The sequence below is a fragment of the Pezoporus occidentalis genome, unplaced genomic scaffold (assembly GCF_034315485.1).
Source record: "Pezoporus occidentalis ecotype Australia unplaced genomic scaffold, CSIRO_AGI_Poc_V1 ctg25, whole genome shotgun sequence".
In the NCBI taxonomy this organism is placed as follows: Eukaryota; Metazoa; Chordata; class Aves; order Psittaciformes; family Psittacidae; genus Pezoporus; species Pezoporus occidentalis.
The window spans coordinates 5,704,201-5,722,744 of NW_026914394.1; the positions used below are offsets into that span (position 1 = coordinate 5,704,201).

At 43.2% G+C, this 18,544-nt stretch overlaps 1 long non-coding RNA gene across 1 annotated transcript in view; it reads left to right on the top strand.

The window, feature by feature from the left end:
- Nucleotides 1–15,234, top strand: part of LOC134165910 (uncharacterized) — a 63,330-nt gene extending 48,096 nt beyond the window's left edge. The window contains exon 3 of the long non-coding RNA XR_009965686.1: nt 15,123–15,234. This is a non-coding gene — a long non-coding RNA (uncharacterized LOC134165910). The remainder of the gene's footprint in view (nt 1–15,122) is intronic.
- Nucleotides 15,235–18,544: the final 3,310 nt, after the last annotated feature.

Genomic DNA, 18,544 nt, shown 5'->3' on the forward strand with positions numbered 1-18,544 from the left:
GAAGTAGGAGAAGTCTTTGTAGTGAGTGACAGTGTTCAGAAGTTCTCTTTTTGGAGCTGTCAGTGAACAGCTCCTTTTTTTCAGAATAGAAGGATAACACAGAGGCTGTTTTGATCACAGTGAGGAGCTTGGGAGGATGTAGATGGTGCTTCTTCCGTAGCCTGTAGCAAGGAAATGGCTGGGCTGAGCTCTCTGAGCTCTAAACTGAGAGTTACAATAAAGCTGAAGGACGAATTAAGTGATGCACCAGATAGTAAAACATGGTAGAGATGACAGAAGAAAAGTATTAATAATGTGAATCCATTTACATGTGTGGAGGAATGAGTGAGCATGATTAAGGACAAAAGTGAAAATTATAATGTAACTATAAAAAGACAGAGAAAAATACTGTGATCTCTTTAATAGCTGATGTGGAGAAAAAAGAGATCCTGGCTGTAATCCAGACAGCTCAGCTGTTTTGGAGAAATACCACATTTTGAGGAGCTTTGAGAGACAATTACAATGCTCAGGAGCAATAAAGCACCAGGGGCTGATAGTGTTCCTGCAGCATTATTGAAAACAGGAGGGCCTACACGAAGTCAAACACTTTATAAACTGATGGGGTTTGGAAGCTGGAATGAATTCCAAGTGAATATGCCCAGTTCTGAAGAAGGGAGAAACCAGAATGGAAGAAATGTTGCAGCATTTTCTCTTCTCTGTACAGCCTATGTCCAATCTCCTTTATAAAGAAAGGAATATTTTTCACAGAGGGGAGAGATTTGATTCATTGGGTGCTCAAGGGAGGGCAGGAATCAGTGAATCACAGGATGGTTTGGGTTTGAAGGGACCTTAAAGCTCACCCACTTCCAATCCCCTGCCACAGGCAGGGACACCTTCCACTAGAGCAGCTTGCTCCAAGAACCTGTGTCCAACCTGGCCTTGAACACTGCCAGGGATGGGGCAGCCACAGCTTCTCTGGGCACCCTGTGCCAGTGCCTCAGCACCCTCACAGGGAAGAACTTCTGCCTAATGTATGACCTGTGACCAGGAGATACGTATCTGTGTGTGTAGGTCTGTCTGTTTGCTCTGTAGCTTCTAGGGAGGTTTAAGAAAGCTTCTGTATTTGTCACAAATTAACTTGCAGCAGAAAAAGCATCTGGATAGCTTGAAAAAATGTATTAGAAAGGTGTAAATGTAACTGGTTGAAATGGCAAAGGTTACACATTCTGCTCAGCTTGACCTCAGTGAAGGATTGAGCTAGAGAGATGCTTAAGTACCGTTCCTGATGCTTTTAATGCGACTATGTAGAGATTAATACACTGACTGTGAAATTCTCAGAATGGTGTGAATTTAAGTGGTTTACATTTCCTTTCTGGCCATGCCGGCGAGTTAACTATGATGAGAGAGAAGAAATATGGCTCAAAAGAGAGTTGGAGAGCAGAAGGTGTTGCAAATAAAGAAACAAACTCCAAACAGTGCTTAAATTTGAAGGAAATAAACCCCAGTTGTTAGCTTAAGATCATCTGGGGAAAGCTTTTGTGGGAGTTAATAAATACACTGGATTCTGTTGATGTTAAATGCTTTGAACACCTCAGAGGAAACTAAGGCTTGTTAAAAGCAAGAATGACGTTACTTTCTCTTGCAGGTAACTCTTAAGTCTAAATTAGTGAGAGAAACCAAGCTGCAGAGATCCAAGCTGTTGGACCTCTCCTTAGCTGGAAAAATGATCACTAAATAACTTGAACAAAGCCCTGAAATAGATATTTTTTTGGAGAATGTAAGGGAAAATGTGTGGAGAAGAGTTAATAAAGATGAGCTTGAAGTCTATAAAGAACCTCATATAGTAAAGGTAATGAAATCCCTAGCCATTTTGTTGGCAGAGCCTACCTTTAGCATGATGAAAGACAGAACAGCCAAGCATTTCTTGGAAGGCTGTTCTCATGGTATTTGACCTGGGTGCTGATCAAAGACACAGCTATTATGAGCATGACCAAGGGCCCTTCATGTGAATTAGTAGCAATGGAGGAAAAATGCCCTTGACACTTCTTAGCAAATGATGAAAAGAGCCAGGGTTTTTTTGGGTCTGTAGAGCTAGTAAATAAGGAGCTAGCACTGCATTAAAAGCTGGATGTCATAGCAGTGTTTCTGTACTAGCAGATACGATGCAGTAAAAGTGCACTGAGGATTTTGCATGGAGTAAGTTGGAGGGAAGATCTGACCCAATTATTATGCATCAGTGGAGATTTGCAAACCGGGGCCAATATACTTGGATACTTGGGAGGATTTTAAAGAGTTAGAGCTGTTGGACTCACAGCTGTGGGAGAAAGCAGTTTGGCTGGAGGTCTGAACAGGGATTACTGGAAGGGTTCTGATGGCTGCAGTTTTGGTTTTCATGTGAATTCTTAGATAAAATGTCCCTGCACATACATGAGACTTGGATAATTCTGATCTGTTTGGCCTTAATCTGTTTCTTTGCTTACTTTTGTATTCTGCCCTTCTCAACTGCTAGCACAATATTTTTATGACTTGGATTTACTCTTTATGCTGTTCACTTGTAGGAGTACTCCTGTCCTTAGCTAGCCTGCATAGCTGTTCTGGGATAGGGGCCAAAGTCCTTTGAAGCTTGTGGAAAGACTTGTGGATGGGGCTCTGTCACACAGCCGGTTCTCAGGACCAAAGGTTTTCATGATTCTCTGCCAGGCTCCGACTCTAGATGTTGACCTAGTTCAATAGAGCCAACCCCTTTACGTTTTCAATGTCTTAAAACTTTTTATTCCACACTGACACGTAGGTAAGTCAATGTTAAGTGATGAGTTGATGTTCTGAAAACATGTGTGATGACATCTTCTGGGAGCTGCTACGTAGACATTTCCCAACTCCAGAAATACTTCGGTTTCAGTTCCTTGATGTTTTGTGTTTATAGATCACTCTTCCTTCCTAGTATCCTTGCTTGGCAGAAAAGGTTATTATCATTTGTATGTATGTATGTATATAATCATAGAATAGTTAGGGTTGGAAAGGACCTTAAGATCATCCAATTCCAACCCCCCTAGATGTACATGCACATATATGTACATGCGCATACATATACGCACATAAGGGTCAGTCCATTACCTTGCTCTCTTGCTCTGAGCTCACCCTGTCCCTTTATTCTCTGTCACAGTCCCTCTTGCAATGGCTTTTCAGCTCAGAGCTTTTCTCTGCATCCCGCTTCCTCTTTACACATTTAAAGGACAAGCTGTTCTCCCTCCAATGCCTTTTGTTCCCATGACTCTTTCTCAGACTTTTGCATTAGCCATTAGTATCCTGTTGGCCCTGATAGCTCATTGAACTTGGTCTTGAGTCAATGGGCTTGTTTTGAACCGATTAGAAAAGATTTCCTTTCCTTTATCAAAGCTAAACAAAACCAAGGAAATTAAATTAAATACAAAACTGTGTTTAAATAACAGTAGGGTTGTGACATAAGGCAGGAAGCTCAAAGATAAGGCTGATGATCTGTCCAGAACCTCAGCGTGGAGGGGCACTGTTGCGGGACTGAAGGCCAGAATGTTAGCTATGATATAGCATTTTTGTGGGGCTTAATCACTTGTCTATCAGAATAGTAATTGTCTGGAGTAAGTCAGAAAATAGCATCAATCAACTTGGAAGGGAGAAAGGGCACAAGTAGTCTTCAATTGTGCTTAACACCATCACTCTCTGCAGGCTGAGACCTGAATACCTTAATGTGGTGAGGACAGCAAAGGTACAGGAACCACAGTAATGAGGCTTAAAAGGGCCTCTAAAGGACTGTCCTCACAGTGTTTCTCATTCATGAATGGATGAGATAATGTCTGTTGTGCATTTCAGACTGTTTCTAGGGTAAGAAACGTTGCTAACCCAGGCATCTTTTGCTGACCTTGCTCCACAGTTTTATTGCTAATCCTTTTCACATACTTTTAAAGCCTTGTACAGCGAGAGAGGGAGAGCATCAAAACATCAGTTTATTCTATCCTTCTCTTAGGTTCCTTGATGAAAACTAAAGATTATGTCTGCACTTCATGGTAAAGGACTTGGAGTATCTGAAGGGGGCCTGTAAGGATGCTGGGAGAAGGGCTATTCATTAGGGACTGTAGTGACAGGGACAAGGGGTAATGGGTTAAAACTTAAACAGGGGAAGTTTAGATTGAGGAAGAAATTCTTTACTGTGAGGGTGGTGAGGCACTGGAATGGGTTGCCCAGGGAGGTTGTGAATGCTCCACCCCTGGCAGTGTTCAAGGCCAGGTTGGACAGAGCCTTGGGTGACATGGCTTAGTGTGAGGTGTCCCTGTCCATGGCAGGGGGGTTGGAACTTGATGATCTTAAGGTTATTTCCAACCCTAACTATTCTATGATTCTATGATTATTGCTATGGCTGAAAACATCTTAGTTACTAACTCCAGTATATCGATTGTACATTAGATTAGAAATGAGAGTTATGAAGTGCCCATTCACCCCGAACCTCATGGACATTGCTCACACTTCCCCTCCATGCTGGTGTCTGCTAATTTGTGTCTGACCACTTGCTAGAGAAGTAGTTGAATGTGATGACTTTAGGTGGACTGAACTGTCCTGTGGTTTCACTTGGCTACAGCCTCTGGCCTAAGCAGAAGTTGTGATGCTCACATATTCACCAGTAGACTGAGAGCCAAGTTCAGGGTTGGAGAAGGCCAAAGGAAAACTATTCTCTCTGCTAGCAAATCCTTGGGCATGGAAACACAGGGATGCGTTGCAGGAAGTGAGTAGTGCACAGTAAGAACTGCAGGTCTTTTGCCTTCCATCCACTTTTCTAAGGCATATGGTAAATCTTCCTTTTTAAAACCTGACTCCATTATCCTTACTTTATGTGAATGCATTTGAATTGCACTGACTCTAAATATTTCCTTATTTTTAAGTAATATGTTTAAAGTTCTCTCAAGAAGCATTAGTATTCATGGGGTGGCCCTCAGTGCTGCTGACAGACAGCTGTAAGGGCAAAAAAGCCATAGCTCTGGTATTAAAGATAGAAGGAACTCAAAACATGGACTAACTTCCTCACTTGCTATAAATTCAGTGGGGTTATTTCTCTCAAGATTAGTTGGGCATTGGCAGCTTCTAGTTGGAGGTATTGCAGATATTGTGCCATCTAAAAGGTATGGACCTGAGGGAACGATGGAGAAATTCAAACCTCATATAGAAGGTATATAATGGTTTAAATATGTGAAATGTTGCTAGAATGCTGGCCAGTCAGGATGCACTGGGGCAGGTTTGGTGAAGAGATGTGCCTGGCACAGTGCAGTGGCCTCTGATGTTCCCATCCAGCATAGCTCAAGACAGTGGGAGTGGGCATAGGAAGAAAACCTCCTGACAATGCCCAAAGGCAACCCCACTTGGAGCTCTAACTCCATCCTGTGCAAAGCAGGTGTTGTCAGTATCTAAAGGTTCTTTGCCCTTGTTATCTGTAGCTGTTATCAGGTGAGGCCACAGCCAGAAGGATGGGTAGTATAAAAGAATACATACCAGTGACCCTTAAATTATAAAATGCCTAAAGCTTGGGACCACCTGGAAGATGCTGTTAGGAGAGGAACAGAGATGACGGATGACTTTCTCCTTTTTGTTCTCGCTGCTGTTGTCATTCCAAATGCCAATCCTTCTCAGCCTTATCCTGCTCCATCTTAGCATTAGTTTAACTGCATGGATGGTTTCCTTTGCCTGTGGCAATTTAGGGCTCATCCATCTGGAAAGGCCTGCCACAGTGCGTGTGAGAATTCATCTCGGCAGGAAGGAATGCCAGTTACTTTGCCTTAATGATTGACAGAGTCCCTGTAATTATAGTTACACAAGCTGATATCCAGTGTGCTTCTCTCTCCTACCCCCAACTGGGATACATCCTGTGTGTTTGTATTTGCAGGTTTTCCCCTCACTGAAACAGAGAAGAGAGTTGTTAAAACCCTGTTTTGATTCACCCTTCTTCCTAGGCAAACAAGTATCTTCTCCTTTATGGTATTTGTTCACAGAAGATCTTTTGAAGCTGAAGGATGGATGTGTTTTGTAGAAGATAAGGACACCTTGTTTTTCTTTGCTTAGCTGTTTCCCTCAACTCCAGTGCCGGAAGAGGCATCCCTGATCTCTCTCCCTGATCCTTCTTCTGCTGGTATCAGGTTTTCTTTACCTGACTCGAAGTTCCCTCCTGCTATGCTTCTTTGAGTTTTTATTTCACTTAGGGCATACAGCGCAAAGAAGGGACCAACCATACAAAGAGAGGACTGACAGCAGAACTAGCCAATGGAGGAGTGAAGGTGACCCAAGCAGCAAGCCTGCTCCTTCCTCTGTCACAGGCCAAGCCAAAAAAAGGGATGAATGTGGGAAGTATCCCAAAGCAGAAAGCAGTGAATATTTATGAATTAGGTTCTCAGAACACTCTTGCTGTAGGGTGATGACCAAAAAAGCTCTTTAAACAGCAGTGTCATGTGACAGGCCCAGACCCTAAAACTGTTCCCCATTTGGTTTTGGTTATTTAATGGAAGTTAGATTGACAGCAAGCTCTTTAATGAAAGGCCTTAAGAAAGAACATATTGTTGATCTGGAAAAGCTGATAAACAACTGGCAGCCATGCATGGTATTTCATGCTAAACCAAGATAAAAAGATTCCCTCCCCTTTCTCCCCCATTCCCCCTTGTTTCTTTTTGGGATGAAGTGAACATATGTTTTGTCCCCATGAACGGGACGTGATTTTGATCAAGGCTTTGGCTTGTCCAGCTAGCCTAAAGCAATTTTTGTGTTTGCAAATAACAAAAATGATCTTTTTAAGATTGGCAGCCTCCCACCCTCACATGGAACAAACCACCTCACAGCTTCGACTGTGACACAGGGGCTGGCAGCCGGCTTCTCAGTGAGCTGGAGGGAGTCTGCATAGCACTGCTGAAACATGAGTGTCTCCTCAGAGTGGGGTTTGTAACCAAAGCATGGCTTGTTTCCTCAGCCAGTATCTACACTCAGACCCATGGAGCTCTAATAGCATCATAGAATCATGGAATGGTTTGAGTTGGAAGGGACCTTAAAGCTCATCCAGTCCCAACCCCTGCCACGGGCAGGGACACCTTCCACTAGAGCAGCTTGCTCCAAGCCCCTGTGTCCAACCTGGCCTTGAATACTGCCAGGGATGGGGCAGCCACAGCTTCTCTGGGCACCCTGTGCCAGCTCCTCAGCACCCTCACAGGGAAGAGCTTCTTCCTTGTATGCAACCTAAATCTCCCCTCTTTAAGTTGAACCCAAACTTGGTGTAATGCTTTACACCAAGTAATAATTAGCCTGCCATGTCTCGTGACACTTAAAAATGTCTGTACCAGCTCCTAAAGACTCATCACTGAGTTTCTTTATTTCCAATTAAAATAAATATACAGTAAGCAAATATTCCTCAAGTTCCATCAAGCTCTAAATGCCTATTTTCATTGCACCATGCTGTTTGTCAGGCCTTGTTCTGGTGCATGTTGCTTATGATCTTCCCATGATTACACTTCCCTCTGTAAGAGTGTTTAGGATATTTCATCAATCATGCGTGAAGTTCCTTTGTCATGAAAGAGTGATGTGGTTTAATTTATAAGAACCATGTTGAGAACATGTTTCCTTCTAAAAAGTGAAACCTCTTCTTACCAGTACTTCATTTGGAACTGACAGGGCCAGAAAACAACTTCAGCTGGTCTTAAGGACTTTGCTGTGCTCCAGAAGGCTCAGTTCCTCTTGTAGCCTGCAAAGGCAGCCTTCATGAAGGGCTCAGTATAGTAATCCACTGTATGTGGATGCCACAGATTGTAACTCTGATAAAGTCCAGGTCTAAACGTATGGTTGGAAGTTTTCCACCATGCAGAGGTGGAAAGAAGCATTTTGGTGACCTAGAGCATGCCCAAAGATACTCAAGATGATTTAAAGGGAGATGTGAAGGGATTCCAGCATTAATGGATCATCCCCACACAGTCTCAGGGTGCCTGCTTCTATTGTGAGTGCATTTTGTTCTGCTTTAAGCCTCAGACAACTTATGCTAGTCTGTTATTTGCAATACTGGGGGGTCAAACCCCAGAAGCTTCTCAATCAAAGCTATGCCATCATCTCACTGCATGTACTACACTCTCACAAGGAAGCTGGTTAACCAGCTGGTCATATTCCCTCATGCCCTTTTCCATGCCCAGCATCAAGGGCCGTGAACTGCTCGTAAGACTGGGAATCTCCACACCTCAGTTGTAAGTCTATATCACTAACACAATGGCAAACAGTTGGTCTGTGAAACCTCAAGCAAATCTTCCTGACACTGTAGTTTTCCAGTTCCAGATCTGCATGTATGTTACCTGTTTGCTGAGTGGATTGTAAAGAATGGCTTATAGGGAAATCATTGATTCAGAAATGAACTAAGCAGATGCCTTCCCAAGCAATGACTGTGAAGCTTCTGCAATTGTCCCTCTACCTTGACTGATTATTTCCATCCAGAATTGATGGAAATCTGGGCAGAACAGAGATAGAAAAGAAAAGGTCCTGTGAGCTGCCACGTTTGTTGGCACGTGGCTTTTGACGTTGGCATCAAAACTGAGAGGCTGTGGCTCACATCAGTGAAGCTACATGAGCTCATGTCTGTGTTGCTCACATGCTCCCACTTCCCAGTAAAACAGGAGAGGGTGCATTGGCATCACATGAAGAAGCTTTTTTGTCTCTTTCAAATGTCAGCTTTTCCCTCTGGAGACTTGTTAAGCACAAAATGACAGTGTCCCCAGGTCATGCATTACTCAGCAGCAACATGAGGCCCCCAGATGTGCTGTGGTTCCAGTTCACAGGATGTTCTTTGTCCGGGGGACATTGTTCCCCTTTTTTTTGTTCTATTACGTTTGGTTTGTTTTAATCCATCTGGCTAGGAAAGGCAGGAGCCAATGTACTGATTTGACTTGAACTTGAGGCATCATTCTCAAAGATCCTCCCATTTCCCGTTGTGTCTTCAGCTCCTGAGAAGAACAGGGATTTTCCCTTCGATTGGGCATTATAGACATGGTCCTGCACTGCTGTCCTTCATGTCTGGAGTGTGCATAGAAGTCAGGATGTATTCCATATCCGAAGTAGTCACTGGGGTCTTCTCAGGCTATAGCTGATCCTTTGAGCTATAACAGACCCGATACGTAAAAGCTAAAGTGACTCTCCATTCTGACAATGCCATAGCAGTGTCCCGTGTTGAGATGGCTTTAAGTTGTCCCGGTTTGGAAGCAGAGTAAGTGAGGCTGAGATGTGGCAGTTGCACAAAGATCTTCTTTCACTTCAGTTTGAAATGGGTGTAGCATATGGACATGCTTGGGGATTGCGAGAAGGATCACCGTGTTTTGTAACAACTGTAGATTTAAAAACTGAGTTTTCTTTCAGCTGTACATGTGTGAAAGACTGCCTCACTCCCTAAAGATTTATCAGGCCTGAGAGCACACAAAGGGAGGTTTGTACTCCATCCAAACTCCTCATAAAGCAGTTTAGTTGCCCAGTTCTGACTCTTCACTGTGAGTCCGTATGCCCAGGGTGCTCTGCAGCTTCATTCACAGTCATGTATGCCAGTTGAACTCCACTGGTTTCAACAGAGCTTGGTTGCTGTTCCCCAAACCAGCACAGACATATGGCATACACATTTTTTTTGCTGTTACATAAATATAAAATAGAGAAGTTAAAACTTAGGTGTATGGCAGAGGAAGCACAGTGCGCCTCATATGAACTCAAGACGTCAGCTGCCTTTATGGAAAAAAGGAAGATGGAGTTTGGCCCAGTTAAAGGTACTTTGCTAAGAGACAAATGAGGGATGTTTCAGAATGACTCTGGGATACCATTGGCAGTAAGAAGAGGAATGGTTGTCTTTACTAATGGAACTTTCCTATGAGAGAATGAGTCCTGAATTCCTAAAGACCTATGAATTGCTCAAGGCTCATAGAGAAGTGTTCCCATCAGCTAGTGGGAGTCACTGGCTTCATGTGTGTCAGTTTGCAGCATGGTCCATATGTCTGGTGACACATAAATACTCTAGAAGGTGAGTAGTTGTTACTGTGTGAGCACCCTTGCAGAGCACATCTGTCTGCAGAGGTCCTCGGCTGTAAGTAGATTTTTACAGACCCTTCTTCCAAGGTAGGTGCTATTGAATTGCCTGATTTGGGGCTCTCTATAGTCAGCTCCCATCACTTGTTCGAGAACCTTAAGCATTTGTATGTGCTGCTGGTGCCACAGAGTCTCGTGCATGGCCAAGAAGAGGGGTGAAGGTTCCTGGTTTGTGGAAAAGACCGGGAAGGAGGGCTAAAAGGAAGAGGAAAGGACCCAAAAATAGAGTTAAGTTTTCCAAGAATTTGGATAGCTTTGAAAAATTTTTATTTTTAAAGATACAATAATAGAGTATTTTTAGGAAACACTTTTAGGAGTTCAATAAAACTAGGACAGGGCAGCACCAATTCGAGCCCCCAAAACATTAAAATGGAGTGTGTTTCTATAGCAGCTAATAGAGGCAACAGGATTTGTATTAAATTCATGACGAAATATGTCCCCAGTTCAGGTGAGCATTTTTCATCCTTTGGTAGAGAGAGATGTGGTGAGATCATAGTTAATAAAGATCCCCGATTTGGATGAAATGAACCCTTAGGAGGGCTGCAGGCAGTAGAACCACTCTGCTTATGAAACCTCATTGCAGTGTTGCCCCAATGAACCCTGCAACAGATGCAGTTTTCAGGTACCCCATCATCAACAGCGTTCAATGCTCCAGGGTTTGAAAATATCCAGCTACCTCTTGACTGGGTGCCAGGCTTGACTCATGTAAGTAGAAATCTGGAACACTTTTGAAAATCCTATAAGAAAATCCATAGTTTTTTCTAGACATGGGTTTATAAGTAATGTGGGTCAGGGATCACGTCTTTGTCTTCTGTATAATTGTTTTTATCTCTGCAGAATGGTATTGTGAGACAGCTTTTCCTTCTCTTTACACATCCCAAATTTGGGGCTTAATGCCCAGATCACAGAATCATAGAATGATATGATAAATACAGCCTTCCAATATCTGAAGGGGGCCTGCAAGGATGCTGGGGATGGACTCTTCATTAGGGACTGTAGTGATAGGACAAGGGGTAATGGGTTAAAACTTAAACAGGGGAAGTTTAGCTTGGATATAAGGAAGAAGTTCTTCACTGTAAGGGTGGTGAGGCACTGGAATGGGTTGCCCAGGGAAGTTGTGAATGCTCCATCCCTGGCAGTGTTCAAGTCCAGGTTGGACAGAGCCTGGGGTGACATGGTTTAGTGTGAGGTGTCCCTGCCCATGGCAGGGGGTTGGAACTAGGTGATCTTAAGGTCCTTTCCAACCCAAACCATTCTGTGAGTCTATGATTTTCTCTTGGAGAAACTGGCAGCAAGAACTCAGCACAAACTGATCATATAGATCCCAGGAGCTCGTGGTGCAGCCTCTAGGAACATTAAAATAGATGTCCTCCATGTGAAAGATGGGTAAAAGAGAAGGGGTTGGCTCCCTTTCTTTATAATGGGTGTAATTCTGTATTAAGCCTCACTTTGAATTTAACTACTGTTAGGATATGTTTGTTTTTAAGGAAGTCCCACCCCCTTTCTAGATTTTGTTTCAAACTTTCTCATTGAATTCTATTTTCATCCTGGTAGGAGTTAGATTGGTATCATGGGAGCCTGCTGTAGATCCACGATTTCAGTGCTCCTAGAGAACGGTATTAGGGCTGGAAATTGAGGGTCAAGGATGAAAAGCAGTGGAATTCAGTATCTTTCTGATGCTGAGCTCTGGTCCTGGTGAAGTCATACACAGCAACTGCTGTGAAGTAGCTCCCCTCTGAGTGCTGCATGTGCAAGGAAACTGGCAGTATGTGCAGTGAGAAGCAGACTTGAGCCTCCTCAGGCCTGCGTAGACGCTGAAGTTTAGTCTGAAATCTCGACTGGTATTTTTTTAAACCCTCTCCAAAACCTACAGGAAAGTTATGTATTTTAACAAATATTTTAAAGCATTTTAAAGGGAAGGAAAGAGCTTATAATTAACATCTCTCTCAATCTCCTGTTTTTTCTCTTAATTTAAAAACATCTGGCCTCTGGCGTTGACAGATAAACTCCTTAATCTCTTTACTTATGTTAAATGTGCTCTCCAAGTTGTATTTTTCACTTCTAATTTAGTGACATCTGAGGGGTGTGCATGTGGGAAGTGAGCCAGAGGCTGAAGTATTTGCAAGAGAATTGGTGCAGTGACTTTATTGTTGGAAACACACCTGAACAACGGATGCCCACAGACTCTTTTGGCTACCTACATCTGTCTTGGCAGCTGGTGGAGGATGAAGCCTTCTCCACTCATAGAAGTCAGGCTGAGCGTGCAAGGACCTGCTGGGGCTGACACTGTTAAAGGCACTGAATCCCTGACTGATGTGGTTTGCTGATTATTTCCTCCTGTGCCTATCCAGGGCTGGGTTAGGTTGTAACTGTTGTTGTATGTTCAATTCATGGTCATAGAATCATAGAATCCCAGACTGGTTTGGGTTGGAAGGGACCTTAAAGCTCATCCAGTTCCAGCTCCTGCCATAGGCAGGGACACCTTCCACTAGGGCAGGTTGCTCCAAGCCCCTGTGTCCAACCTGGCCTTGAGCACTGCCAGGGATGGGGCAGCCACAGCTTCTCTGGGCACCCTGTGCCAGGGACTCAACACCTTCATAGTGAAGAGTTTCCTCCTATTCCAGGTCCTTCTGTAGACTCCTGTGCAAAACTAGTACTGAATGGACAATTCCTCAGTGGCCTTCAGTGGACTTGAGCTGCAGTAGATGAACCCAAAGCAGCTCCGTTCTAATGGGAATCACTTGTAATGTTGCCAGGAAAGGCAAACTGTTTAGTGGCACTTGCTTCCCAAGGGTGTGTGAAGGGCTATTTGGCATATGATGCTATTAGTATCTGGGGTTTAATAGGAGTTTGGCTGACAAAAGTCTGGCATATAATTGTATTTAGAGCTGTGAAATCAAAGATTACTTGCTAAATATAAGCCTGTTCTCTGAAATGTTTCTCCCATGACAAGTGTGCCCTGTTAGGAACCTCCTGTATCTCTTCAGATGGATTGTGTTTAATCGTGTTTACCCTGTGGCTACCTGCTGTCAGAGGTGACTTTGTCCATATAAATCTGCTTCCTCACTTCAATGGAGAAAGGCACACAAAGTCCTGATGATGCTATGAAATGTGATGGATGCACCTCAGTAAGGGTTGGGTCTCCTTACTGCTTCTGGAGGTTTTTTTTGTCCTGGAATCTAGTACTTCTGTGGTGCTTTTGGAATTAAAAGTTTGTTGTTCTCAAAGCTGCAGGAAAATGCTTAAAAATAGAAGCCCTCTGAGCCATATAAAATAAAAGGCAAGAATTAAGAGTATGGTGATTACTGGGTTTGGTTGGTCTGTAAACTGAATGATTTCCTTGGGACTTGTGGAAGTATAAAGTGTCCTGACTCTTGAGTGCTTGGAGTTTCCAAGGCTGAGGAAGCAATTCTTCATGGAGTGGGGGTTAGCAAAAGCCTGTGCCTGGAATACGTGGTCGAGAATGAAGATTGTCAACACACCTGCACTGACATTTTTAAGGCAATCATCTCAGTTTTCCCTGTTCTGTCCCACACTTCATAAATGAGTAATTGCAAGGCGTTTTAAAGAGTCCTCATGTGTACTTGCAGTCAGATGGCATGTCAGTGAGAACTGAGCAAATGGGAAAAAATCCTCATGGATATTATTTCAAATTCCAAAATGAATTTAGCTGGCCTGTGTTCAAGCGCCTCGCATGTTAGCTTTGTGGAAACATGGGTGCCAGTGTTTTACTAGCAAATAAAGGTTTTAAAGCTCAAAGGTTTCAGTGAGTTATTGGAAGTGAATTTGGGAATCTGGACTATCTAATTCAAGGTTTGCACCGTGCTAAGCACCACATTCATTCAGTGGCAGCATCATGAACCTGAGTTCTTTGTGTTTCCCTCAGAGGATGGTTTAATGTTAGTAAACAGTCTCAGAGGAAAAAGACTCAGAACTCTACATTGAAACGGTGGAAGTTTCCAATAGTGAAGCTATTTTAGGTAGCAGTGAGCTACTGTGTTTGTAATATTTGAGTTTAAAAGGATTAACAAATGTCCTCTGATGTATCTGAAGTTGTTACCAAGGAGCTGACAGTGACAGTGTTGGAGAAGCTGCAGGCAGTTCTCATTTTTCATAGCAATTTTATGTGTGCAGACATATATCCCTTGCTGGTATCTGCACAGCTAAGATGTGAAGAGCAAAGCCCTGCACAGCCAAAGGCATCCTTCTCTAGTATTTAGCTCTGGATAGCCTGAGATGCAATAAGGAAGTTGAGAGTTCTGACAACTCCAGGTTGATCAAGCAGCTAGCACTTAATCCATGCCAGCTGCCTGTGGTTTCCTTCCTACCACTGCCAAACCAGTACTAAATATGGGTTTCATATTAGAAATAAATCTCTTAGTTTATTACACCATGGTTGTGTTTCTTGAAGTATGCAAACGGATGAGGGATCAGACTAAACTTTGAGCATTGCGGGCACTTTGCTTTCAGAGTAAAATACTTGTTTTCCTGAATTTGGGCCTTTCTTATAGTTATTTGTCACCACTCACTACTTTTTGGGATATAAACTGGGGGTGAAGAAGACTGGAGTAGGATCTGGTATAGTGATAAGGACGTGTAGAAGGGAGGGAAGAAACATAATTAGCAGGTATGTAATGATTAGATAGCTAGAAGTTTGCCGATAGAGTGGATGAACAAAGGTGGTTGTTGAGAGCTGAGAACACTCAAGGAGTATCCTCATTCTCATTGCATTCACTTCCTGCCAGCCTGTGTGCTGGGTGGCCTAAGGAGTCCGTTTGTCTCTGCTTTACATGTAAAGTTTTCTCCCTTGCTGACATGGGCTGAGTAGAGGTAACTCTAGAGAGTCTGAAGCCAAGCACTCTTCTCAAAAGCTGCTACTCCATGCTGACCAGGAGGGCCAAGTAGACGTAAGATGAAGAGGTGGTAAAGGACGAGAACTGAGAGTGTGTGATCAGGAGAGCTGCTTCACTCTGGACTTGTTGGTTGGCTGAACTTTTTCACTGCCCTTTGTGCAAGGACTCAGTTTTCCTTTGTAATTTCAGGAACAACACCCTCTGCCTTTAGGAGGGATGGAGCTCTGTGATGGCACACGTGTGGAGTGGGAGAGCCATGGAGACCATCGCCTTTTGTAAGTGTTTCTATGAAGCAGCATTAAGTGCAGGTTACATAATTGTTGTGAGCAATCCTGGTGTTTACACGATCCATTACAAAGTTGTTTGGCAAGTGCCCGCAGCTCAGCCAATGTAACCAGCCAAATCCTGACTTCACATCCTCACAGCCCCACCGAAACGGCTGTGGATTTATATAGATCTGGATGAGGTCAGGACCTGGCTCAGGATCCACAGGAATGGTCAAAGTTGGTGTGTGGAGCTGCACACAGATCCCTGCCTCTGTGCTGGTCATTGCAGGCCGTGAATCTTTTTAAGGCTGAATTGCTGTAATTTTTTAGGTTGATTTAGCAATTGAGAAATATTATTTCTAGTTGTCAAAACAGCAAAAAGGACAAGAAATATGGATTTCACATCCTTGTACAGAGCTTCTGGCAGCTAGTATTCTTTCTGCACTTGTAATGACAAATAGTATTAACCTTAGCCATTTTGCTTGGCACTCGGGGTTGTGTTTTCTTTTGCAGTCGTTATTGCTCCAAGAACAGGGAACAGTTTGTAATCACTGCTTCAGTTTTTCACCAGCCTCATGTCCAAAAACAAGGCTAAAGCCAAGCATTAAAGTGCTTTTTTGTGTGGGAACAAAAGCAGCATGAGTCACAGGACTGATCATGACACCTTGCTTTGGAAGACAGTAGGAAATAGCTCTGCCGTCTCACCAAGATGCCCTGTACTGTGAGCCCAGGGGTTTTGGTCAGCCAAGCACAACCTTTGGTTTTCTTCAAAACTGACTTCTCTTATATTGCTTCTTTCTTTCACATTTGATGCCCCAAATTTTGCCCCCTGGAATTTGTTTAGCTAAGGGCTTGCGGCCTAATGAGAAGAGGGAATCAAGACAGAAAAGAGAAGTTCCTGAGTTCAGGATCTGCCTTGGTGTGATATCAGTGAGCCTACAAAGGTTTTAAACATAGGCCAGGGGGATGGTCATATTATGACAGCGGTATAAGAGACTGTGTTGTCTGCTGCTGTGTCATTTGTCACCTTCCCAAGGTGCCTGAAGTGGCCCTTCTATTTCAAAGCTGTTTTAGTGTGTCCTTTTCCACAGATGCACACCAAGCACAACAGTATCGGTTCCTGTTTTAGATGTGATCCTGTATGAACTCAGCAGCCAGGTAGCCACACAGCACTCAGGGGAACCTCCTTGGTCATTGTGTCCCTTCTCTGCATACTGCAGGATGAACGGTCGTGTTCTACAGTTCCATTCATAAACTCATCAAGCCAAAGTCAGTGTGCACAGTATGATATCCTGTGTCTGCAGCACAGGGTGGTCTTTTTGGAAGGCTGTTCCAGAGAGCTTTTTACCAAAATGGATGTGATATAAGCAATATTTCATTGCTAGACTTGTAAATATGGAAACCCATCTGGTTGGATCATATTTTAAGAGGATATGGATGCTGGTGTATGTTATTACAAGGAATGAGAACATTTATGATATGCTGTAAATTAAAGAGTGAGATCCTGCACAAAGAACTACTCTTCCCCACCATGTTGTAGGTGATCTTTAGGAATAATTCTTCATACACCAAGGAGAAAATAATACCTAAACCTAGAAAGCCTTCACTTAAACTGACCTAGCTATCATCCCCAGCTCTCCCATTTTGCAATAAAGCAGAAGCTAATCTAATGCCATGGAGTTGTTCAGGACGCGGGGAAGTCTCCCACGTACCCCAGCTGTTTACTGAACAACCTTAGTATCTTGAACCAAAACAAATGGGGCAGCTTTATCAGTAGACCCTCTCTGCTTTTCTAATCCTGTTTCTCATGCAAGCTCATTGTAATAATCCAGGCTGGATGTTATCCAGGCAGCTGGTGGATGTTGTCATTCTTCCATTGACTTGACAATGGAGGTGTGGGCCAAGAGTGAGAACCTGGAAGAATAATTGCCTTGACCACAGAGGGGTGGGAAAAGGCATCGCTGGCAGTTTTGGAAGCAATAATTACTGAGAGTCATGCAAAATCCTCTCCATCTCTTGCTGGATGATTGGAAGGATTCAGCTCTGCATGCCATCACTGGGGTTTTTTGGCTTGGAGAAGTATTTAGAGGTTCATTCATTACTTGTTATAATCCCTCCCAGTTCAGCTGTGCTGAAAGTGAAATATTTACATTAGAAATAACATCATTGCTGCCAATAACTCAACTGCCCATTGTAGAACCTGTGAGGGAAATGAAGCCTTTATAGTGCACTTTGCTATGGCATTCTCTTGATCATTCAGATTTTGCTCCCTGGGTACCATAATGGATGTGTGACCTTCAAAAGAAACTGTGAGTGCAGCCAGCTTTTTACTATATAGAATTAGCTTTTCAAATACTTCCCTTTTGAACTACCTACCACTTGAATCTGTGGCCAGTTTCTGGGCCTTCTTGGCTTAGGTCTGCTCTCTTTAGACTTTGTCTTACTCTCTGCAGATTTATATTGCCCTGTTAACACAATTTGAGTCCAAACACTACATCACAACTGTGGGCTTTTGGGCAGCTCTCCAGCAGTGTGCTGAATCTTTCTCTTTTTGCCTTGCTTTTAATAATTCTATTATATGTGGACAGAGCTGCTGCTGCTTTTAATGCATGTCTTGTTGAAGCTTTGCAGGCTCCTTTAGATTTACACAGGACTCTCTTATAAAACAAGAAACCAAATTTCTTATCCATTCCAATCCCAAATCTGTGTGTTTCTCTTATTTCCAAACACTTCATTTAGAGAGCTGGCCAGAGAAGCCTGAGCTAATGCCACGTGCCTTATGCAATTCAGTTGTTTAGTCCAGGCAAGCTTTGCTTTTGTAAACTTTTTGAGAGATCTAGAATTAAATGTGAAACATGAGTCAAACAGGTTTTGGACATGTTTAACTTGGAACACTTTGTAGTTGTGATGTCCTGATTCAGTACAGGAGAAGGTACTGCTTTGCCCCCCAACAGCTTTGTAAGATGGCTGTTGACCGGATAGATATGTACTTACTCATCTTGCTCCTGATTCATTTGCTGTGGTTACTCCATCTCCAGCAAGGCAAGCAGCGAAACTTTGCCAAAGAAACTCACGTTTCTGCTTCTGAGATTTCAAAATGAGAAGAAAGCCCAGACCTGCAGGAAATATTCCCATCCATCCTTGAAAGAATGTAGAACAGGCAGGCACGGAATCTGCTTTGGGCTACCACTGTAGCAGAAATGCCTTATGCAGACCAGGTATGAGCGAATGGTTAGGTAATCCCTGAGCATATCCATGAAATGGATGTGCATGTAAAATGATGCATGTGAAATGGATGCATGTGAAACTCTTATCTAATCCATAAACCTGTAGGCAAATCCCATC